Source organism: Trichosurus vulpecula, chromosome 6 (assembly GCF_011100635.1).
Source record: "Trichosurus vulpecula isolate mTriVul1 chromosome 6, mTriVul1.pri, whole genome shotgun sequence".
In the NCBI taxonomy this organism is placed as follows: domain Eukaryota; kingdom Metazoa; phylum Chordata; class Mammalia; order Diprotodontia; family Phalangeridae; genus Trichosurus; species Trichosurus vulpecula.
In genome coordinates this window covers 279,255,551-279,280,801 of record NC_050578.1, presented here as the reverse complement: position 1 = coordinate 279,280,801, position 25,251 = coordinate 279,255,551, and the positions used below count along the sequence as shown (strand labels likewise).

Sequence of the window (25,251 nt, the reverse complement as noted above, 5' to 3'; positions counted from 1 at the left end):
GTATTCTCTGAAGTCCCGCTTTTAAAAATCAAACTAACTAACTAAATAAGTGAGCCGATAGATGCGCCTCAGCAAAGGAAGGAGAAAGTTAAGAGGGGGGAGTTTCGGGACCGTCAAAGTCAAAGGAAGAAAAGGAGGGCCCGGTGAGTGATGTGTGTCCCGAAGCTGCTTTGTAAAGCCAGCTGGGGACGTGGCTGTCCCGTCTGTTTGTAGGGAAGTGTGCAGGCTTCCAGATGTTTCACTATAAAGCATCACACATCAAACGAGTGGAAATTCAAGCCCATTACCTGCCTGCTGCCTTTATGTCTTATTTCAAAGAGGAATCAGCTGAACTCTCCCTGTAATCATGATCCCTCTTGAAGACATGTCTTGAATGGACTGTGAGGAAACAGGGCACTGAAAGCCACCAGCTCTGTCCGGGCTGGATTGGCCCTGGAAGCTTCCTGTGAAAGGCCGAGCCCCTTGTTATTCTAGGAGAGCCTAAGGGGAGACAGAAGGCACAGGACGTCCCAAGCCAGGATTCCAAAGACTCTCAGCCAATGCTTGGATGCCAAAGTAACCAGCGATGCCTGCTTAATAAATACTTGTTCCTGGACTCCTTGATCTGTTGGGCTTCTTGTCCACCAGGACATTTGTCATGGCTGACAGTTGAGTCTTAGGGGACATTGGTGGACAGAGAGAAGTGTTAACTGACCCTAGTGGGGCATCGGTCTCCCATGCTGTCCTTGTTTCCAATCCACCAAACAGTAGAGGTATCCAGAGGTATCCTTCTCCTTTCAGGTGGCCCAGGGGAGTGGGTTTGGAAAAAAGGCCATGCCTGGGAATCTTAGGGTTGGGTTATCTCTCATCCTGAATAAAATTCCTGCTATGATATAATAGCAACCCATCCACTTGTTGGAAGGCCTCCCACAAAGAAGGACCCCTTGTTATCCAAACCTGCAATCCTCATTTGGGTGGTGCTCATTGTTAGGGAGGCTTCCTGGCCTGAAGCTTGAATGGGCTTCACTTAGACTTTCTCTCACCATTCCTAGTTCTGCCCTCTAGGGCCAAGCAGGACAAGAAGCCTAATCTCTTTTCCACATGACCACCCTTCAAACACTTAGGAGATTGCTCTCTTATCCCCCTGCCCTCCATGTCCCTCAGTAGAAAGAGCCCCACAGGCCCTATACTACCTGATCTGAAGTTCATTCCTACTATAGACCCTATATGGAGCCCTCACATATTTGGAAATCAGAGAGCAATTGTTTTTCTTTCCAAAGTTTCTTATCTTAGCGATAAACACTCTAATTACCCCTTCATCTACTGCTGAAGCAACTGAGACCTCAAAAAGCCTTTCTGTATATACCACTGCCACGATAACAGTGTGGGAGAGGGCAGTGAACACCAAGAGTTGGTCCACTGTTCATCACATTCCACCTCCCCTCAAAAAAATGTCTTTCTTATTATCAAGTCAGCTGGCATTGATTAAGTACTTACTAGATGTGTACTAATTACTACTAGATACTAGGAGATGTGTACTATGCTAGTAGGCACAAAGCCCTGGGGATACGAAGAAAAGCAAAAACCTTCCCCTCAAGGAGCTTACAATTTAATGGGTGAAGACAACGGGAAGAAGAGCATAAAAACAATCTAAACAGGCTACAGAGGCCATCTCAGAGGGAAGACACCAAGAGGCCCTGCAGTCCTTCATCTTTTCATCCTGGCCTCACTTCGACCCCTTGTGTAGGTGGCCCTGGGTCACTGCTTTGCCACATTGCATCTTCTAGACCAGGAAATGGAGGGTTCACTGGAAGACAAACACTAAACTTCATACACTAAGAGGAGAGAGCCAAGGTGAAGGTAGAGAAAATGCCTCCAAATGGAACTTTACAAATGGTGTGGGCTCTGATGAAATGGCGACTCAGGAAGCTGGTCATGGGACCACAGATCTGAGAGCTCACACGGCACTTAGAGTCATCTGGGTTACCTCCCTTCCTTTCATAGATGAAGGGACTGAGCTCTGTAAAGATGAAATGATTTGCCCAATGTAACAAAGATATCAAGTAATGAAACCAGGACTTGAACCCAGGTTCTCTGGCTTGACTCTAAATCTAGTCTTCTCTGCCTCAGAATCAGTTCATGCTTTGAGATCACATGAAAGGAGGGAACAAGGACACATCCACATGATCCTATAAATACAGGGTATTTTCAAGTAGAGCATGAGACAAGTAGAGGCACAAATGACCATGTGGTACTTTAGAGTTCTGTGGGGACAGAAATTCTATGTACTGAAAACAGGGAGTCCTGAGGTATTTCCTTGACCAAAAAAAAGAGTGGTGGAGTTGAGAGACAAGTTGGTGCAGTGGACAGAGCTGGATTGGGAGGCAGAAGATCTGGGTCCTAGTCTTGGCTCCATCCCTTCCCAATGTAACCTTGGGCAAATTCTTTCTCTTCTCCAGCCCTCAGTTTCCTCATCTGTCAAGAAAGGAACTGGACTAATTCATCTCTAGGATCTCTCGCAGCTCCAACATTCTGGGATTCCTAATACTCATGTAAACTTCCTAAACCATTCAGATCCCTGGACTTCAGCCAAGTCTGGAAGGGGATGAGTAGTGGTTGGTTTTTTTCCCTTAAATTCTCCATAGCCCTATTCACCTTTGACCTCTCCTAGTCTTCAAACAGGGGCACCAAGCCCCTCCTGTTAACACACCCCTGCAATGGTTGCATGTTAATGGTACTCTCCAAGTGGACTCTCAGGCTTGCAATTTAAAAATGAATGGGAACCAATGCTGTGTCATGGGGATGAAAGCAGCAATCCAAGGTGGTGAGGGGTGGATGCTTTTTCCAGAGTTCTTTGAAATGAAAGTGACCCAAAAGTTGGTGCTAACCCATTGCCCACCCCCAAGATGAAGAAAAGAGAATGTCAAGAAATCTGTTTCCTCCTCCTTGGGTTGGGGGGTGGGTAGGAATTGAGGATAGGTTAATTCTAATCATAGATCTGGAGCTCAAAAGAACTTGAGAGATCATCGTGTCTAATTGCCCCTTCTTTGTACAGAAGAGGAAACTATAGCCCAGGGACGTTAATTAACTTGCCCAAGGTCACACAGATTGTAAGGAGCAGAGAGGCAAGCTCGATCCCGTTCTCTGACTCCAATTCCAGGGCTCCTTCCCCTGGACAGGGAGCCTTTTCCAGCCCTAAGTTCTTTGATCTCATGAGACACCCTCCCAGATTTATCCAAGCCCATTTCCTTATTGAAAAACTAGAAAATTTAGAATCAACTCTCCACCTTTCGGAGTGATCTTGATCTTGATCTAGAAGAGAAACAAAGGAAGACGTAACATGGACAGAAATTGAAATGAAGACAGCTGGAAAAATAAACAACTGAGTTCATGGGCAGTGAGCTCAGGCTTTGTGGTGTCAGAGGGAATTCTATTTTTGAAAGGTCATTCCTTCACCCCAGCATTCCTTCCCCATGCTTGCCCGCCTGCCGATTGTGCCCTCAAAGGTCTTTATTCTTCTTTTCTTGGCATACTCCACACAGTGACTGCCATAGATAACTCGACTGCTTGGTCAGACGATGGATGGTGAAAAGTCCCCTCCATCACAAAGAGAAATGGGATTGCTGAAGCCATCAGCCGGTGAGCCACGGGTGGGCCAGGGCAGGATGTTCGAGGAGAGCAGAGTGGTAAGCTTAGAGAAGATGGAGACGGGCAGTGGTTGGGTGAATGCAGGGACTAGATACCAATGCCATAAAGATAGTATGAGGATGGACAGGCAATGCAATATGTGTGACTTTTTAGGGTGGCTTCCAAATTCACAATCTAAATTAATCCTTTATTTAGTAGCTTCTAGTGAATGCAATGTGGTGGTATCTATACAAGCCAATGGGAGAGAGGCTTTTTCCTGGAGAACACAAACTAAGAAACATTTGCAAAGCACCTACTATGAGAAGGTCATTGGGCTGGGTGGTGAGAAAACAAGCATGAAAATGGTAGCATCTCTACTTTCCTTCAAGAATCTTATAGTCTAATGGAGAGTGTGGAATAGGAAAGGATACTGAGGCTAATTTAGAAAATATCCAGTTAATGGAGGCCAAGGTGGTTAGTTGAATTGAGTTCCTCAGCTTGTGGTTGCCTCAGTTTCCCCTCTTTGCCATTTGGACCCTTTTATGTGACTCTGGGAAAGGGGTTGAATCATCAACCCCTCTCAAAGCCAGAAGGCATCAATAGCTCATTTGAGCTCCTTTCTATCAGTAAAACCCCCACAAACTCAATACCATTGTCAACCCCAAGGAGGCTAAACTCATTTTGACTGAAGTCCTTAGGGGTCCCCATGGTTACCCCGATGGCACATGCCTGTAATTTAGCATAAGGGATCTCTATGGCAGTTTGGCACATTGGAGTGACTGCTGTACTGAGGGTCTGGACCTCTGGAATCTAATTTTGCTTGGTGTCTGAGCACATGATAAAGCAGTCATCTATACACCCTGGGCCCTCCCAATGCCCAAACTGTCTTTTGCAAAACCACCTTAAGGAGTCAGGCTCTTGTTCACAAGGCTCACTATTCACTAATGCCCCATACCACAGCCTTATGGGACCAACACACAAATGTACAAGCACATATGATCATCCTTGGGTCTTCCCAGGGTATCTTGAGAGCCCTGGTTTTGGAGGCAGGAGGGCAAACTTACAGCCCCAGCTTCAAAGTTTTCTGGCTGTGTGACACCAGACAAACTCCCAAACCTCTCTGGATGTTGGCTCCTTCCACTGTAATATGATTAGCATAATACTCCTTCCTCCCCTGGCTATGCCAAGGGAGGTCATGGAGCTCAAGTGAGATTACTCACGCAGAAGTAATCCTGATGTAGTTCTTGGTTATTTCCGTCCTTTACAGAACCTGGAAGGTCCTCAATGTGCTTAGCGCCTCCACTGATGTGGAAGAGAACTCATCTATTTCATGGTAAGCCCACCAATCTTCCCTGGGCTCCAGCTGGAATCCTGGGCTTTCCTCTAGATCTCTCGAGTGCCCGCGCACAGAGTACTAGGTCGTCCATGGCGAGCCCTCATGCTCAGAGCAGTCCACCTGATCTTCTGGCCATACATGTCTCTGATTGCATCCCTTTCCCCTTCGCTCCCACAAAGGTCTTTGTGGGTCATATGCCCCAGCCTAGAAACACTCCTTTACCTTTCCATTGTCTTTGCATGACTTGGAAATTTACTGTGTCAGCTACAGTATATTCTCATAGAGTATCAGTTCCTGGTGCTAGATACCCACAATCCTCTCAACAAGATTGTCATCAGTTATGTTCATCCTAGGCCTCACCCTTCATCTCTCAGGACTGCTACCTTCATCCATCTTGGCCAAGGTCACCACCATTTGGGCAGGTGGGTGGGGGTTGGCCTGGGTCTATGAGTTCATTGGGTTGAGAACTCCACATGAAGAAACTCCCTCTCCTGATGCAAATTGGCCCCGTTCTCCAATTTAGAGCTTAGAGAGTTGTCTGAGGCATTGAGAGGTTAATGAACTTTCCCAAGATCACACAGCCAGCGTGTGTCCAAGGCAGGACTGGAATCTAGGCCTTCAGCTCTCCTGGAAGACCCCAAGCCCTCCCCCTCAGTTTCTCTATTACCCATAGAGGACAACAGCATCCTTCCAGGCCCTTAGGCTCATAGCCTAGGAGTCATCCCCCACTCCTCACCATCTCTAAACTCCCATATCAATATGGTGCCAAGGCCTGTCGATTTCACCTTTGCAACATCTCTGGTTTTCCCCCATGTAGTGTCTCTCTGATATCCCTCTCCCATTGTCTCATCTCCTCTGATCCTGCCCCCACCCTGTCTCTCTCCCTGGACCATCACCAGAGCTGCCTCCAGTCTCTCCCTTCTCCAGTCCATGCTCTATTCAGTCACCTAAGGGATTTTCCTAAAGCTCAGGTCTGATCGTGTCACCCCCTACTCAATAAATTCCAATTGCTCCCTATGGCCTCTAGGACCAAATAGAGAATCCTGCTCTTGGCTTTTAAAGGCCCTTCCTAGCTTTCTTTTTCCTAAGTTTCCAGTCTTCTTACACCTTGATCCCCTCCCACAATATATTCTGTGATAGAGCGACACACATCCCTTCAAACCAGACACTTGATTTCCAGACTCTAGGCATTTTCTCTGGCTGTCCCTCATGCCTGGAATACCCTTCTTTCTCAAATCTGCCTCCTGGCTTTCCCTGGCTCCCAGCTAAAATCCCACCTTCTACAGAAAACCCTTCCCCAAGCTCCCTTAATGCTAGTGCCTTCTCTCTACTGCCATTTATCCTGTCCAGAGCTTGTTTGTCTATAATTGTTGGCTTTTTGTGGCCCCATGGGGGAGGCTGTGAGCTCCATGGACCATGCCTCCCTTTGGATCTTCAGGACTTCACAGAGTGTCTGGCACATAGTAGGCACTTTATGAACGCATGTTCACTTGCTTTGACTCATGGCTTATCACTTCTTTGATCAAATTTGAAAGCTATTCAAAGTGGTTTCCCCTCTAATGTTGCCCACATGCACACCATTCTGCCACCCACCCCCGTCTCAGTTCATCCATGTCTCCCATTCTCTGCTGAAACCATCCACTTCCTCTTGCTTATTTCTGCTACCTTTGTGTGCCAAAATCTGCTTAATCACCCCCCCCCCCCCACTGGAGCACAGACCCCTCCTAAGCCTCCTGTGCTTGGCTTCCATGAAAAGGGCTGCTCTCAATGGTCTGTATGTTGTTGTCTAGAAAACACCATAGTTTTGTTTTTAATTGAATGATAGTGAAGGCTCAAGATTTCATCTTGTTTGGTTCCTGGTGTTTCTTTGTACTTTGGGGCTATAGTCTGGAGGCATGTTAAGAGACAAAGATTCTTTAATTAAAAAAAAACCTTTCTAAAAAAATACCTTCACCCTGATGGAGTCTGAGTGTGGAACAAAGCACACCATGTTTCACTTTCTGTATGTTTTCCATTTTTTCCCCCTTTGGGTCTATGTCTTCTCTCATGTGACTAACAGGGTAATTGATTTGTGTTGCATGATGGAACATACACAACCTGTAGCAAATTGCTTACTGCCTCAGGGAGGGGGGAGATAAGGGAAGGAGAAAGAAAATTTGGAACTCCAAAATTGTTAAAAATGAATGTTAAAAATTGTCATTACATGTAATTGGAGAAAAATAAAATATTTTTTAAAAAGTACCCTCATGCCATGTACCTTCCCCTGCTTCTTTACAGAGGTTGGGGATCACAAGGCATAGAAACCTGCCCATCCTAGGTTAATCTCAATATGTTGGATGATTTCATTTAACTTTATTTTCTTCTTCTTTTTAATTTTTAAAAATTATTTTTAAGAGACGGATTTCTTAGAAAGAGTAGAGGAAGAGACCCAATGAGAAATCTAGGCACTATAAAAAAGATTTTTAACATGACCTTTAAGAATACTCTACTGCCCATCATGTCTCCATGAGTTGGCTGGTAGAAGATTTTTTGTACACACACACACACACACACACACACACACACACACACATACACGCGCGCGCTCCCTCTCTCTCTCTCTCTCTCCCCCTCTCCAGTCAGACTGGTCTCCCAGTCCCCCAAACATGCCTTACATGTCTGACCACTTATTCTAGGCCAACATCCTTGCCTAGAATGCTCCCTTCTCCTTGGGGCCAGGAAGACCTTGGTTGGAATTCCACTTCAGACACCTAACTAGTTACATGGCCCTAGGCAATCCTCTTTTCCCTCTGAGCCTCAGTTTCATGATCTGTAAAGTTGAAATTATAATAGCACCTAACATATCGGCTCAGATGAGTTCATCTATGCAACATGCTCCAGACATAGGAGCCCCTCTCTTTGCTCCTATGCACTCCCCTGGCCTCCACCTAGCTTTGTTTCCCTGCCCTGGCCTGGCCCTTTTCTAGGCCTCAGCTTTCTGTCCCTGCTAGCATCCAGTCCTTCTCAGGACTCCAGGGCCAGCTGCTGGATTTTAGGCCCATGATCTCGGGCCCTTCATGTCAGCTACAGAGACAAGGCTGGGTAACAGTTCCGCCCCTCGCCGCAGGGCCATCCCATGTGTCTGTCACATAACTTGTCATTTAGCATCAGAAAGTTGATCAGAGCTCAGCCTGGGGAGCTGCCTCTCTCCTAATGGGCCCCCTGCCTCAGGCAGGGACAGGGCTCCTTTGAAGATACTCTTTATGGTAATAGATGTTAATGGGGAGCAAGTCCCCAAGAGGCCCAGGGTCTCCAGGTAGGAAGCCCCCAAGAGCTAATCTAATTACTCAGGAAAACAAATTACTTTCAACCAAAACAAATTACTTTCAATCACTAGGCGGCAGATAAGATCTCCAAGCTGCTGACAACCTAGGACGCCCAGGACCCAGAGAGGCTGCCAGGGTTGATGGACTCAAGGTTTTTCCCCCTTTTCCTTAGTCTGGTTTGTTGAATGATAAAAGGGCTAAGAGCTGGACTTTACTGTCCTAGGCAGGGCTTGCTCCACATTTCTGGGCCCAATACCATTTCCCTAGAGAGATCTTTAAAGGAAAACATCTGTTCATGGGTTGGGCGGCTGGGCTTGGCCCAGCATGTGGTCCTGGAGGCTCTGTCCTTGCTTGTGAGTTGAAGAATTGTCCCAGAATCCCAGGACCTCAGACTGAAAAGGACCTCTCATACCACGCAGGGCAACCGTCACCTGATCGACAATTCCCTACAAGTGAATCGGCCTCCAAGAGATCAGCAGACTGTGCTCGGAGACCTCCCCCAAGGGCCAAACCCCACCGACTCCCAAGGCTGTCAGCTTGGGAAAGTTTTAACAAAGTGGAGGTGGTAAGCTTCCCATCGGGCCTGGAGGTCTCCAATCAGACTCCGTTAGGGCTGTTAGCAGGAGATTCCTGCTCAAGTATGCATTGGAATTCATGTCTCTGGGTTTCCAGGAAAATGGTGGTCTACTGTTCTTACACACGCCTCTCATCTCCTCACCTGGCTGGTTTGCACGGCTGGTCCTGACTCCAGGACTCCATTCCTTCCTCATCCCCGGCTCACAGAATCCCTTTGCTCAAGCAGAAAATGAGCCATGATCTCCCCTGCATCCACCCCCAACATCTGGCATCTGCCGCCCCAATCACCTTCCAACTGCCTTGTATCTACGTTCTGCTTTTCTGTACATGTGGTTACTCCATCTACACTTGTCCATGGATTCGTTGTGTCCTCCATTAGAACATAAGCTCCTGAGGGCAGAGATTGTTTCTTTCTTTATCCTTGTATTTCCGGTGCCTGGTACATAGTAGGTGCTTTAAGAAATGCCTGGTGGTGAGTGAATTCTGTCATCTCCTTCTGCATTTCAGAGTGAGCTAGTGAGCTCCCCATTTTCTCTACACACTCACACCACACACACACACTCACACACACTACATACATACCACACTCACACACACCACACACACACACACCACACACACACACACACACACACACACACACACACCAGGAGTCAGAAGGGACCTGACATCACCATCATCAAACTGAAGTTCATAAAAAGGAACTGATCTAGACCCAGGTTCTCCCCCTCCAAACCCAGGGCTCTTTCCATTAGGTAACACGGCCTCTTGGGTCCCCTGCTCATCCAAGTCTACTAAACGTGTTCCCCCTCCTCTTTCTCTTTGGGGCCTGGGCCTCTTCCTGATTCTCACAAGGCTGCCCCCACCCAGTGCCCCCCATGCCCACATCCCCAGGCCTGCTGGGTGAACTGTGGTAGAGCTCCTTCCAGGCCCTCTGTGTGCCCCTGCCTAGGGCCCCCGCTGAGGTCAGGGAGTGAGTAAGCCCCACACAGGACTCCCATTTAGGCTGCCCAGGGACACTCTGACTCCACTGAGCTCACCAGACCCAGCTCCCCATTTCTAACTGGGATCTCCCTGGCTGGCTGCCCAGGGGACCTTGAAGGGCTTTTGACAGCTAGGGCCTGGGTCAGCCATCAGAGCCCACAGCTCACACCACTGGGCTTCCTGGGCCTAGCAGCATGAAGCCAGGGGCCCCTGGCCATGCTCCTTGCCTTCAGGGACCCCAACACAGAGGAAGGCCTTTCTTTTGCGGAGGTGGGGGAGGACAGTGTTCCCTCGGAGAGTCTCCACTTCCTTTTAAAACCTTGTTGCATTTCAACAAGCTTCCAACCTCTTATATTATATTACAAATGAAGAAACGTAGGCCCAGGAAACTGAGAGACTTACCAGAGGTTGCCCAGGAGTGACTCAGCCTGACCAGGATGTCACTTGTGTTTTGTTCAATTAAGTTCAGTTCTTAGAACCACAGACAGACTAGGAAGGACCTCTGAGACCATCTAGTCCAATTTTTAAACATTCCAAGTTGGCAGTTTGTGTGTCCCACCACTTCCCCCCCACCCCAGCTCAGCCACCTTGTGCCCAGTGATACTTGGCTGATTCTGTAATCTCCCTTCTGTGAGGCCTCCTCTCAGAGTACAGATGGAAATCTGGCTGCCTCTTGTCCAGGGAGGAGCTGACCACTGAGCCTGCCTTCCTCTGGGCTCAGCACCAACCCCACAGGCCTGGGGCTTTCCTGAGAGACAAATGGATTCCCACTGATGTAAAAGGGGCTTCCTGTGCCGCACCCCGCTCCACCCAGCCATCCTGGATGCTCCTAACCCTCCCCCCGCCCCCCGCCACTACACCTGCCCTTCCTGTATATTGACCCCTAAGAGGCTGTCCTATGGAGCTCTCCACCTGGGCTTTGGAGATCTGAGACACTTCTGGATCTAGAGGGCCAAGAGACCACCCATCTAGCTACTATAAACCTGGTCATGAAGACTAGGAGGCAGAAGCCGCCACCACCTGTGTGCAGGGTGGACCGTTACCCATTTGGTAACTGAATCAGAGATGATTTTGCAGTAATAAGGGAACTCCCAAGGGAGGAAATGTCCTTCTCTAATGCAGGTCAGTATCTTCTTTGTAACTTTTTGTGGCAGAGGCTGAGCAATCCCAGAAAGGCGGTCTGCTCCAGTTGCCACCACTAGCAGGTTTGAGGCTGGACTTGAATCTAGATCTTTTTAACTCTGGAGCTGGCTCCCCAGCCACCAGCCTACAACTCCTTTTTCTTGCTAATGACATACAAGTCACCAGGGAGGACATTTAAAGCTGACAAAGCATCCCATCTCCTGAGATTTTTCTTCTCTGGACTTTGGATTCCATGGCTACACACAGAGTACAAGAGCCAGGTGGACTGGACAGAGCCAAAGAACCCCAGGGTAGGTGTGGCAGGTGTTCTTGTGCCCCACTGTACAGCTGAGGACCTTGAGGCCTGGCTAGATAAGTGACTTTGCCAGGGTCATGCAGCTGGTAAGAGTCAGAAGCAGGATTTGAACTTGGCCATGGTCAGCAGCCTTGGGTTCATAATATTCCAGTTCTACCACTTACCACCTGCGTGACCCTTTGCCTCCTTGTGCCTCAGCTTCTCCATATGTAAAATGAGGAGCTTGGACAAAATAGGGTCTGAGGTCTCTTCCACTTCAAGACCCACCTTCAGTACCTTTGTGTCAGTTCATTCTTTTCTCCTCCAAGTCATTCAGCCATTGGCCTTCTAGGGCTGGGTGCCTTTCCTCAGAGAGGCAGGAGCCTTATGAGCCCAAAGGAGGCCCCTCATTCCCCCACCCCCACCCATATTCTCTGACTCATCTGGGCAAACCAACAGGGGGACTGAGCTCAGTTTGTTTTCCCATTAACGACAGCTCTAAAATGTTGGGTGTGAAGGCATTAGAGCACTGTTATACAACTTTCTGGGGGCTTGTGATGCCCCTCTAAAGGCCTCTACCCCGCCTTCCTCTCCCCACTTAGAGCTCTATGGCCCAGGCTGCCTTTGAATCTGCTTTGATTCACAAAATCGTTTGTTTTGATGGTCTTTGGGGGAATTTCATGACACCCCTTCTGGATAAAATTACAGAGTAGGTGACAAAGGGCTTTGAAAATGTCAAAAGCCCTTTCCAAATAGACTGAGGCTTTTATTGTTGCTAGAGCAATCCTGGAGGGAGAAAGGGCCTTCAGAGGCCCCCCAGTTCAGCCCTCACAGCAGAGGAGGAAGGGAGCAGTCCCCGTTCTTAAGATCTCTATTTATTTCTTTGATACCTTAGAAACAGCCTTGGGCACCCCACACCTCAAAAAGGAAAGACTTAGGCTAAAGTCCTACTAGAAAGACCAGGGGCTTGGATTCTGTTTTTAAAAAGAAAGAAAGAAAGAGGAGAAAGAATGGAAGGAAGAAAGAAAGAAAGAAAGAGAGGAAGAAAGGAAGGGAGGGAGGAAGGAAGGAAGGGAGGGAAGGAGGGAGGGAGGAAGGAAAGAAGAAAAGAAGGAAGGAAGGAAGAAAGGAAAGAAGGAAAGAAGGAAGAAAGAAAGAAAAAAGAAAGAAAGGAAGGAATAAAGGAAAGAAGGAAGGAAGAAAGGAAAGAAGGAAGGAAGGAAGGAAGGAAGGAAGGAAGGAAGGAAGGAAGGAAAGGATGAAGAGATTTGTGATGGAGGAGATCGATGAGTTCGGGGGGAGGGGATTCCAGCCTTTTTCACAAGGGGTCTGTTTCACTTGGAAGATGACACTAAATTAATAGTCCTCAGTCTGCCCTGTCTCTATCCGTTGGAATCCACCATCTGGGAGTCTCTGGAGCTTGTTGCTCTATCTACCGAGCTACATAACCTGTCACACTGAGTGAAGGGAGATCACCTTCAACCCCCCTCTCAATGGCCATGTCTCACTCATCTTTCTTTTCTGCACTGGCTAAGCTTTAAAGGCAGAGACTAATTTGTACCAAGATGACTAAATTGTGCCCCTCCACAAATTTCCCTGGGCTCCATTTCTCTTGCCCAAGACCTCTAACCCTACCTTGTGTGGTGCTTAGCTGTGTACATGGCAGATCTGTACTTGGACAGTGGTATGTAGTCCTGTGAGTAAAGATGGTAGCGAGCTGCTCTCCACCATCTCCAGGGCCTAGCATGGCACCAAGCACATGGCAAACACACTTTCTGAATTAAGCTGAAAGTACACTTTAAGTTTGACTTGTGCCAACATCTAGCTCACCTTTGACCCACAAATGGTGGGAATGGCCTCTCAGAACAAAACAAATAGCATGGAATTTGTCCTTTACAGGAAGCCTTCACCCACTCCTCTGAATCCCAGGGCCTTCCTTTGTTAATCATCTCCTGTTTATCCTGTCTAGAGCTTACACTATATTTTTGTTTGAATATCTGCTCCCACATTAGACTGTAAGCTCCTTGAGGGCAGGACTGTCTTTGCCCTTTTTTTTGTATCCTCAGTGCTCAGCACAGTGCCTGGCACATAGTAGGCACTATGATTGATCAACTACATTTAGCTGAAACCAGGGTGAGGTGATCAGGGCTCACCTGTCAGGCACAAGCCTCCACGGGGTACACTTCACCTATCCAACAGTCTTCCACATTGTGATCCCTATGCCTCACTGTCTACACTTGCCAGAAACCACAAGGCACACTCTAGAGGGTCCTGCTTTTTTCCTAGGTCTTCATTTCCTGCCTGCCACATTCCCTGCCTACTCCCTCTTCCCTGGGGTTTATGCCTTCTTACTTGTAGAAATTCTGTCTTCCATAGTGGGCCCATTCAAAATGTTGGAAGCCTTCCTTTGTACCCTTGGACATTGCACAGGTACCCGTGCATCCCTTGGCTTCCATATGCAAATACCCTGCTCTTAACTCATAACTGCCTTGTCTCGTTTTCCAGGGCTACATCACACATTTTTCCTTCATGAATCTTCAGACTGGATTCTTGCCATGCCCATGTGGTTTTCATGAAAAGCAGGTGAGTCTGTTCTCCCTGTTAATGACAGCTCTAAAATGGTGGGGAATTAGGGCCATGTCATACAGCTTTCCAAGGGCCTGCCATGTCCACCTTAGGGCCTTCATCCTCATTACAAGGGCTCTGGAGGGTTCTGGTACTCGATGTAATTATTCCAATGCCATATCCCCCAAAGAAGCATCAAAAAGACCTGATTTTCTCCAGGGTCTTCATCTTCTTCTTGGGCCCAGGGCCTGGCCACCTATTCTGGAGAGTGGCAGGCTCCTCCAGTGAGCTCCCAGCCCCTGCATCATCAGGGGGTGACCAAACAAAGTTGGCTCCATTGTTGAACCTATCAAGGAGTAGGTACATGAACATGTGCATGAAAGACTTCAATCCAGAGATAAGAAATGTTGGGAAAAGAAAAGAAGGCTGGGAAAAGGGGCAAGGAAAACTAATGAGAGAGAGAAGGCAGAGAGCATTACTTTTCATTTCATTTCTTATTTCTAGCAAAAGAGAATGATTTTTACTTTGGAAATGAAAGAACAAAAATGATTAATTAATGAACAGAAAGCCAAGATAAATAAGGAGATAAGATAACATCTTATTTCCCTCAATGAAATTGGGTTAAGTCTTCAAGTCAATTAGTCAATGAGCATTTATCATGTGCTGATTATGTGCCAGACACATGGGGGATACGGCAATGGGGATACAAAAAGAGGCAAAAGGCAGTCCTGCCCTCAAGGAGCTTACAGTCTAATGTGGGGGGAGGGAAATGGGGACAACATACAAATAAATATGTACAGTGTGAGCTCTATACAGAAAAAATAGAAAATAATTAAAAAAGAGAAGGCAGAAGGATTCGGGAAGGCTTCCTGTAAAGGGAGGGAGCATCCTATTTGTTTTGTTTCAAGATGCCATCCCCCCCATTCATGGGTCAAAGGTGGATCCACAAAAGTTGATTTCTGTTTTACTTGAATGTTGCCACAAATCAAGGTTGTGCTGGAGCCTTCTAGAACCAAGAGCTGATTGTCAAATTTTCAGTGTGAGCATTCACACTTCAGAAATCAGCAATATGACAAATCATGGCTCGATTTATTATTTTGTTGATTTCTAGACTTATAAAAGGGAGAGAAAAAAAAGAAAGTAAAGGAGAAAATATTAATAATGCAGATTAGACTGAAAAGTATATCAAGTGTCCTCTTGTCCTTCCAGAGAGCCAGCTGTCAAATGTTTGCCAGCACACCCCTGAAAATTATGTATAAACAAGATATATGTATGTAGATAGATATCTATCTATACCTTGATCTATCTAGCTAGCTATCTAGCTATCATCTATCCATCAATTAAAATGAACAGAAGGAAAAGTCCTAGAAGAACTGGGGGATTGCAAAGCCATCATCAGTAATATTTGGAAGATTGTGGAAAAAGAGAGAACTGGCACAGGAATGCAGAAGGGCAAAATTGTCACCATTTTCATTAAAGGGTTACTATTAGCCAGTGAGCTTGACTTTGATTCCCGGAAAAATTCTAGAACAAATCATTAAAAGGATGGTTCATAAATGTCTAGAAAAGGAAATGATGATTACAAGGAGCCTGCATGGGTGACTTCCTAAATTCTTCCTTTCTCCATAGATCTGATGGGCAAACCCTTTCACACTCTCCTCATTTGCTTATGATATCACCCTTTAGGTCTAAATCATGAACCCATTTTGACCTTACCTTGGGATATGGTGTGAGATGTTGGTCTGTACCTACTTTTTGCCATATTGTTTTCCCAGCAGTTTTTATCAAATTATGAACTTTTGTCCCCAAAACTTGGATCTTTGGGTTCATCAAACATTACATTACTATAGTCATTTGCCATTATGTATTGTGTATCTAATCTATTCTATTTATCCACCACTCTATTTCTTAGGCAGTACCAGATTGTTTTGATAATTATCACTTTATAATACACTTGGAGCTCTGTCATGGCTGGCTCACCTTCCTTCACTTTTTCCCCATTGATTCCCTTAATATTCTTGTTCTTTTCTTCTTCCACATGAATTGTGTTATTACTTTTTCCAGCTCTAGAAAAGAATTTTTTGGTAGCTTGATTGGCATGGCACTGAATCAGTGGATTAATTTAAGCAGAATTGTTACTTTTATTATATTGGCTAAGCCTACCCATGATCAATTAATATTTTCCCAATTGTTTAGATTTGACTTTATTTGTGTGGAAAGTGTTTTGTAATTGTGTTCACGTAGTCCTTGGTTTGTCTTGCCAGGTAGATTCCCAAGTGTTTCATATTGTCTACACTTATTTTAAAAGGAATTTCTCTTTAAATTTCTTGCTGCTGGACTTCGTTGACAATATATAGACATGCTGACAATTTATGTGGGTTTATTTTGTATCCTTGAACTTTGATAACGCTGTTAATTATTTCAACTATTTTTTTAGTGGATTCTCTCAGTATAACGTCACATTTGCACAGAGTGATAGTATCATTTCCTCATTGCATGGCAGTCTTTTTGCTTATGTTTCTTGCAAGCAATAAAATGTGAGAGGACCAATTGTCCCATGAAATCGTTTTTCTCATTGCCTTTCAATGCAAAATGAAGCCACCTCCATTAGCTCTTGTATTTGCCCCTCTAAGAAGAATGGCTTCCCCCTGGGTCTTTGGCCACTGTGGGCCACTGGGCTCCTCTGTATCTACTGCCTTTTCAAATGTGATAACATATGGATAGCTCTTTGGAAACCTGAAAGCACTTTCTCAAAGTTCTGTATCAGAGCTCTCATTGTGATCTTACCCACTAACACTTGTGTCTCTTGGCATTTATAACCTCTGGAGTCTCCTTTAAAAACATTTTTCACCAGAATCAATGTAATCAATTTATATAAAACTAGGAAAAGATCAAAAGTTGAGATAGAAATTCCACTCCCTAAATTGTCACCCAGGCTACCCTACTTTGCTTGATGGTGAGTACACTACACTGTCTTCCTGGTCAAGACCATCCACAGCCTCTTTGTTACTCAAATTCAAATCTCTTTGGTGATTCTCCCCTTTATCAGTCTTCATGGGAGCCTTTGACACCTACTGCAATCAATACTGTCAATGACCTAACCCTGACTCTCTCTAAATCAGAGGAAATCTAATGAGATAAAATGGAATAGGGAAAAATGTAAGGTCTTATGCCTATAGAGACAGCTGGTGGAGCACTAGGCTTGGAGTCAAGAAGAGATAAGCTCAAATACGGCCTCAGACACTGGCTGGATGTGTGACTCTAAGCAAGTCACTTAACCTCTACCTGCCCTAGTTTCCTCAACTGCAAAATGAAGACAACAATAAAGATAGCTCTCAGAGTTGTCATGAGGATCAAGTGAGAAAACATTTGAAAAGCACTAAGCGTAGTGGCTAGCACAGCAGATGCTTAAAAAATGCTTATTCCCAACCCCTATGCTCAAAAAACCCAACTTTACAAATAGACCAGGAGGGAGGCATGGATAGGAAACAGTTCTTCTGTAAAAGATCTGAAAGTTTTAGGGGACCACAAGCTCACCATGAGTCAATAGTCTAACATGGCAGCCAAAAGAGAACATGGGATATTGCACTGCATTAAGAAAGACATGTCTTCCAGAAATAAGGACCCAATAGTCCCACTGTCTTCTGATCTGGTCACCCCATACCTGGAGGGTTGTTTAAGAAGGACATTTAGAAGCTGGAGAGGGTCCAGAGGATGCCAGCCAGGACAGAAGAAGGCACTGGGGCTGTTTAGCCTGGAGAAGAAAAGACTCAGGGAGAAAACATGGTAGGTATTTTCAAGTGTGTAAAGAGCTATCATGTGGAAGAAGGAAGAGCCTTATTCTGTTTAGTCCCAGGTTGAAAAATCAGAAGCAATGGTGTAGGGAGCTGCAGAGAGGCATGTTGAGGCTGGATTTCCAGAAAATCTTCTTAACAATGGGAACCATTCCAAAGTGGAATGCAGAGGGTGAAGTCTCTGTCCCTGGGGGCCACCAAGTCAAGGCTAAGGGATCACTTAGGTACAGATTGGACAAGAAGCTGCTGAGATCTCATCGACTGATGACCTCCTGAGATTTCAAAACCATCAGAAGACTTGTCCTAAGGAAAGGAAGGAGCTGATCAATGGGTATTTCTTTTTTTTAAAAAAAAAAATTATTTATTTATTTAATATTTTTAGTTTTCAGCATTAATTTTCACAGGAGTTTGAATTACAAATTTTTCCCCCACTTCTACCTTCCCCCCCCACTCCAGGATGGCATATATTCTGATTGCCCCATTCCCCAGTCGGCCCTCCCTTCTGTCACCCCACTCCCCCATCCCCTTTTCCCCTACTTTCTTTTAGGGCAAGATAGATGTTTATGCCCCATTGCCTGTATATCTTATTTCCTAGTTGCATGCAAAAACTTTTTTTTTGAACATCTTCTTTTAAAACTTTGAGTTCCAAATTCTCTCCCCTCTTCCCTCCTCACCCACCCTCCCTAAGAAGGCAAGCAATTCAACATAGGCCACATGTGTATCATTATGCAAAACCCTTCCACAATACTCATGTTGTGAAAGACTAACTATATTTTGCTCCTTCCTATCCTATCCCCCTTTATCCAATTTTCTCCCTTGACCCTGTCCCTTTTCGAAAGTGTTTGCTTTTGATTACCTCCTCCTCCTATCTGTCCTCCCTTCTATTGTCCCCCCTTTTTTATCTCCTTCCTCCTTCTTTCCTGTGGGGTAAGACACCCAATTGAGTGTGTATGTTATTTCTTCCTCAGGTCAAATCCGATGAGAGCAAGATTCACTCATTCCCCCTCATCTGCCCCCTCTTCCCTCCCAACAGAACTGATTTTTTTTGGCACTTTTATGTAAGATAATTTACCCCATTCTATCTCTCCCTTTCTCCCTCTCTCAATATATTCTTCTCTCATCCCTTAATTTGATTTTTTTTAGATATCATCCCTTCATATTCAACTCGCCCTGTGCCCTCTGTATATGTATACATGTGTGTGTGTGTGTATGTATCTATATTCCCTTCAGCTACCCTAATACTGAGGTCTCATGAATTATACACATCATCTTTCCATGTAGGAATGTAAACAAAACAGTTCAACTTTAGTTAAGTCCCTTGTGATTTCTCTTTCTTGTTTACCTTTTCGTGCTTCTCTTGATTCTTGTGTTTGAAAGTCAATTTTTCTATTCAGCTCTGGTCTATTCAGGGAGAAAGCTTGAAAATCCTCTATTTTATTGAAAATCCATATTTTGTCTTGGAGCATTATACTCAGTTTTGCTGGATAGATGATTCTTGGTTTTAATCCTAGCTCCATTGACCTCTGTAATATTATATTCCAAGCCCTTCGATCCCTTAAAGTAGAAGCTGCTAGATCTTGTGTTTTTCTGATTGTGTTTCCACAATACTCAAATTGTTTCTCTCTGGCTGCCTGCTGTATTTCCTGGGAACTGGGAGTTCCTGGGAACTCTGGAATTTGGTGACAATATTTCTAGGAGTTTTCTTTTTGGGATCTTTTTCAGGAGGCGATCAGTGGATTCTTTCAATTTCTATTTTACCCTCTGGCTCTAGAATATCAGGGCAGTTCTCCTTGATGACTTCTTGAAAGATGATGTCTAGGCTCCTTTTTGATTATAGCTTTCAGGTAGTCCAATAATTTTAAAATTATCTCTCCTGGATCTATTTTCCTGGTCAGTCGTTTTTCCAATGAGATATTTCATATTGTTTTCAACTTTTTCATTCCTTTGGTTCTGTTTTATAATATCTTGATTTCTCATAAAGCCACTAGCTTCCACTTGCTCCAATATAATTTTTAAGGTAGTATTTTCTTCAGTGGTCTTTTGGACCTCCTTTTCCATTTGGCTAATTCTGCCTTTCAAGGCATTCTTCTCCTCATTGGCTCTTTGGAGCTCTTTTTCCACTTGAGTTAGTCTATTTTTAAGGTGTATTTTTCTTCAGTATTTTGGGGGGTCTTCTTTAGCAACTCATTGACCTGTTTTTCATGGTTTTCTAATATCATTCTCATTTCTCTTCCCAATTTTTCCTCTACTTCTCTAACTTGCTTTTCCAAATCCTTTTTGAGTTCTTCTGTGGCCTGAGACTAGTTCATGTTTTTCTTGGAGGCTTTTGATGTATGCTCGTTGACTTTGTTGACTTCTACTGGCTGTATGTTTTGGTCTTCTTTGTCACCAAAGAAAGATTCCAAAGTCTGAGTCTGAGTCCGTTTTTGCTGCCTGGCCATGTTCCCAGCCAACTACTTGACCCTTGAGTTTTTCATCAGGGTATGACTGCTTGTAGAGAAGAGAGTACTTTGTTCCAAGCTTGAGGGGATGTGCTGATGTTTTCAGAGCTGTTTCTATACTGCAAGCTCTGCCACACCAGCGCTCCTCCTCCCCCAAGAACCACCAACCCAGACCGGACTCAGATCTTAAGCAGGCTCTGCACTCTCGCTCTGATCCGCCACTTAATTCCTCCCACCAGGTGGGCCTGGGACCAGAAGCAACTGCAACTGTTGCTCTGTAGCTGCCCCACCCCCACTGGCCCTGGGCAGTGGCTGAACCTCGAACTCCTTTCACTCTGTCCTTGCAGCTTTTCCCACTAACCTTCTCTGTTGTCTTTGGTGTTTGTGGGTTGAGAAGTCTGATAACTGCCACAGCTCACTGATTCAGGGCACTAGGGCCTGTTCCACCTGGCTCCCGGTCTGGTTGGTCCAGGCACAGCCCATGCTGGGCTCTGCTCCGCTCTGCTCCCAGCTCTGTGGGTGATAGACCTTACCCAGTGACCATCCAGGCTGTCCTGGGCTGGAGGCCTGCTTCCCTCTGCAATGATCCAAGACAATCCCCAAAGGACTCATGATATAAAATGCTATCTACCTCCAAAGGAAGAACCAAAGGAGTCTGAATGTAAATTGAATGATACTTCTTGGTACTTTCTTTATTTGAAGGTTTTTTTGGGGTGGGGAGTCTGTGTTTTCTTTTATAACATAGCTAATATGGAAATATGTTTTACATGATTGAACATGTATAATCCATATTAACTTGGAATTCAAATTTTTTAAAAAATGTTAAAAGTTGTTATTACATGTAATTTGAAAAAAATGTGTTTTTTAAAAATATCAGCAAAACATGGGACATGCTTGTTACACATACACGCACACATACATACACATACATATGAGTTCAGATAGAGCAACCTCCATTTATGTTGTAAAAACCAAGTACTCTGCTTGCAGATTCAAGGATGCTTCTATGAGAAAAAGAGCCACCTTGAGAAAGCCTAGTATTCAAATTCCCTTTGAATAAAGACCATAAATTGGCAGGGTGGTTCACCATGCCTGACACTGGGTGATCTTAACTATTTATTTGAGAAAATTTGAGAGTTGCATCATATTCATCATATTCAACAAGTCAATGACTAGATGCTTCAGGATTCCATGGTATTTTGGTGCACTACCCAGTAGAATGTAAATTGCTTGAAGGCAAGGACTATTTTGTTTCTGTCTTTGTGTTCCCAATGCCTACCATGTATAAAGTACTTCATCAATGTTGGTTGAACTGAACAAGAGGGGGAGAGAGAGAGAGAGAGAGAGAGAGAGAGAGAGAGAGAGAGAGAGAGAGAGAAGAGAGAAGAGAAGAGAAGAGAAGAGAAGAGAAGAGAAGAGAAGAGAAGAGAAGAGAAGAGAAGAGAAGAGAAGAGAAAGAAAGAAAGGGAGGGAGGGAGGAAGGAAGGAAGGAAGGAAGGAAGGAAGGAAGGAAGAACGAAAGAAAGAAAGAAAGAAAGAAAGAAAGAAAGAAAGAAAGAAAGAAAGAAAGAAAGAAAGAAAGAAAGGAAGGAAGGAAGAAAGAAAGAACACCACCATGTTCAAGGACAGATTAGCCAAATGAAACTCACTCAAAAGGGCATCTGGAGCAGACACCCTGAGTCATCCATCCCTAGGGAAGGTCTAGAGAGTCTGACTCCATCTCTTTCCCAAAGTATCGCTTGGGTTTGCTAAGCCCACATACTCAGGGGAAAGGTACTTGGGACATGAAGGCTCTGGGCAAGAAAATGTACCCAGGAAATCAGCTTTTTCCACTGAGAATCCTGAAAGCCTCAACAGAAATGATGGGAATAGATTCCAAGGGGTTTGGACTGGAGTTTTCTTTCAAAAAGGAGGGGGCAGCAGTCCGATTTCCTTCTTCCTCTGAATGACCCCACTTCAGCAGGAGTGGGCCCTGTCACTGCCTCCTCCTCTTGCACTGTTATTCTCCAAAGACTGGAATTCAGATTTATTACCCAATTTGGTTTGGGTGCACAAAAGGCTATCTATTTAAAGCTGGTAGAAACTGAAGAGACCATTGAGATCTTCTGCCCCATTTATAGATGGGGAAACTGAGGCCCACAGTCACAGAATTCAAAGCCAGGTTCTTTGAGTCTTCTCTCCCCACTATCGTCCATTGTTTGGCCATCACCATGAAGGATAAGCAACATATGATGATGCTTCCCCTACTTTTCTTGAGGAAAAGTCAGGAGGGGAGAAGAGAAGCTCTCTGAAGACCCTCCCCATTCAAAAATTCTACCAAACCTCAAGGAACTAGAATCCTCAGGGAATGGGATGTTCTGAATAACTGAACTTCCAGTTAACTGAGGACTAAACATAAGTCTCTTTTGGATTCAACCCTGGTTGTTGGAATTTATTCTAAAAACAAATGACAGTTTGCTCAGTGAACTCACATAGACTGGCAATGGTGACTCAGTATTACCCAAATGGCCACTGTAGAAGACTTAGGGGATAGGCTTGTGTGTTGGCAATCAAAATGGGCTTTTAGCACTCAGTTCAACCAAGTGCCCTAGAAGAGTTTGGCCTTTGTTTCCTTGATTAGATTGGGAGTCCTTGGTGGCCTCCTTGCCTCAGGGGAGGGCCTAGTTTACATGGGTTTGAGTGGCATGTTTGGGACATCAGAGGCTTTTAGACCACGTGGGTTTAAGTCGCCTCTTTGTGACAATTTCAGGTCACGTGGGTGAGTCGCATGTGTGACTCACCCTTGACCCTGACAAAGATATAAAACTAGGTGCTAGCCTTCTTTTTTGGAGCTCTTACCCATAGCCGTGGTGGCACACATGACTGTGGGCCAGCCCTTGTTATGAGCTCCCAGGCTGAACTTAGATGTTGGTAACTATGAATTGTATGTGGCCTGTCTGTCAATGTTTGTAATTTGTTTGTATTTGCTCCAAAGTTCAGGGTGCTGGCTTTTTCCCCTGAACTAAGTGAATGGTATATGTATGTTTGATTAAAGTAAGCCTGTTAACCCCTTAATGTTGCTTTCCTTACTAAAGCAGATCAAAAGGACCTGGGCTTTGGCAGCATTCTTGTTGTTGGGCTTGTGTTGGTCTTTCACCCCCACAACAGCTGCTAGCCGGATTGTTGAAACAGCTTGTCAATGAGGATCTCCTTGAGACCTGCCAACATTAGATTTTCTTGACCAAATGAGATAACATCTATAAAGTACTTTGCAAACCTTGAAAGGCTATATAAATATGACTTATCATTTATCATTATTAACATTATTTTTTTTCTTCTTAGCCCTAAAAATGAATTGGAGAAAAAACCTAGCAAGCTAAGGGTTCCCACTTAGCTGAATTCCAGTTAGCAGAGATGGCAGTTGGCCCAAGAGGAACAAAACCCCACATCCATCCTGTCTACATTGGGCACAAAATCCTCCTAGGGCCTGTGGCTTGTGGAAGGATCATGGACTGGAAGTCAAAGTACCCAGATTTAAGGGCCAGACTCTACCAATGACCAACATCGAGGATTTGTGCAAGTTCCTTTCCCTCAAAGGGCCTCAGTTTTCCCATCTGCAAAATAGAAGTAATTGCCCATGCCCTAGAAGAGCTGTTGTGAAGAAAACACTGTCTATGTTGTAAAGAATGATAGAAATTGGTCAGAAGAAGGTTGGTGGCTGGTGCCTCCTGAGCCCCAACAGATTGGTGGGAAAAGAGAAATCCAAAGCACTTCCTGAGCAAGACTCCCATCCCATCCCACTCTGGTGAAGCAGGAAGAGGACCCTTATCTCCATTCTGCTGATGTGGGGAATGAGGTCAAGTGCTTGGTCAGAAGGGCCCACGGCCAGCCAGGGAAGGCCAGCCAGGGAAAGGAAGGGCCTCCTTGAGAACTAGGGACTCTGCATGCTGGGGGCAACCTTGAGCAATGTCCCCAAATGGAGATTCTCCCAGCACCCATTTCCATACCAGAGAAGAAATGACTAAAGGTGCTTCAGATAATGGTCTTTATAGTTGTGTAATCTGCCCTTTGAGGGACTTTACAGAATAGCATTCCACTTCTGAAAGTTGGACCCAGTGGGGTGCAACGGATGACATCAAAGGACCTGGGTCTGAGCCCTGCCTCTACTTCCCTGTTTGGTGTTTTCTCTGGCCATCCCCCATGCCTGGAATGCCCTCCCTCCTCCGCTCCTGACTAGTGAAGCCCTGGCTTCCTTTAAATCCCAAATAAAATCCCACCTTCTACAGGAAGTCTTCACAATCCCCCTTAATTCCAGCACCTTCCCTCTGTTAATTATTTCCTATTGATCGTGTAAATAGCTTGCTTTGCTTCTGTTTGTTTGCATGTTGTCTCCCCCAATAGATTGTAAGCTTCTTGAGGGAAGGGTCTGTCTTTGGCCTCCTTTTGTGTGCCTGGCACACAGTAGGTACCTAATGAACATTTATTGAATACCTGAATGAATAAAAGCAGTCGGCAAGTAGTCATTCTGACTCTCTTTGACTCAGTTTCCCCACCTATAACATCAAGGGAACTAGGTGCCAGATGATCACTAAGGTCTTAGCCACTGTAAACCCAAGACTATTAACATTTTTTTCTTTTGAGCCTATGACACGAGCCACAATGCCTGAGACAGTGAACTTGGAAGCAGGGATGAGGACCACACCTGTCATTTCACTAGTCAGTGAGGGAATTCCCTCTATCAATGTAATTCAGTAGCTTCTATGCAATAGCCAGTCTTATGGTCGCTTAGACTCTATATGGGTTAAGTGACTCACCTAAGGTCACACAGTCATTGTGTGTCAGCAGCAAGACTCCAACCCAGTTCAGGGGCCAATGCCGTGTTGTTTTCCAATGTCCACTGACATTGCCCAGACATTTCCTGAGCATGAGATAACAACCTGACGACACCACCACAACAGTGACATTAACATTTATGTAGCACCCAGATTTTACAAATGAACTGCCCCGCTATCTCGCCTGATCCTCTCTACAATGCTAGGAGATGGGTGTTATTATCAACACATATTTAGAGATAGAGAAATGGAGGCAGAGAGAGGTTAGATGTCCTGGTCACACAGCTTGAGGTATGATTCAAACTCAGGTCTTCCTGACTGCTGACTGTATCCACTGTGCCACCGAGCTGGGACCTGCTTCTGAGTTGAAGGTCCCCCTTTCATCAACTGGAGATAATAGAGTCTTCCCTGTCTCC

General features: G+C 45.2%; 1 protein-coding gene across 2 annotated transcripts in view; it reads left to right on the top strand.

Moving 5' to 3' along the window:
* Nucleotides 1–17,743: 17,743 nt before the first annotated feature.
* FGF19 (fibroblast growth factor 19) overlaps nucleotides 17,744–25,251 on the top strand; it is a 28,906-nt gene continuing 21,398 nt past the window's right edge. The window contains exon 1 of one of the 2 annotated variants that reach the window (XM_036762486.1): nucleotides 17,744–17,914. The gene's annotated coding sequence lies outside the window, so the exon portion shown is untranslated. The remainder of the gene's footprint in view (nucleotides 17,915–25,251) is intronic. The other variant, XM_036762485.1, reaches the window with a different exon arrangement.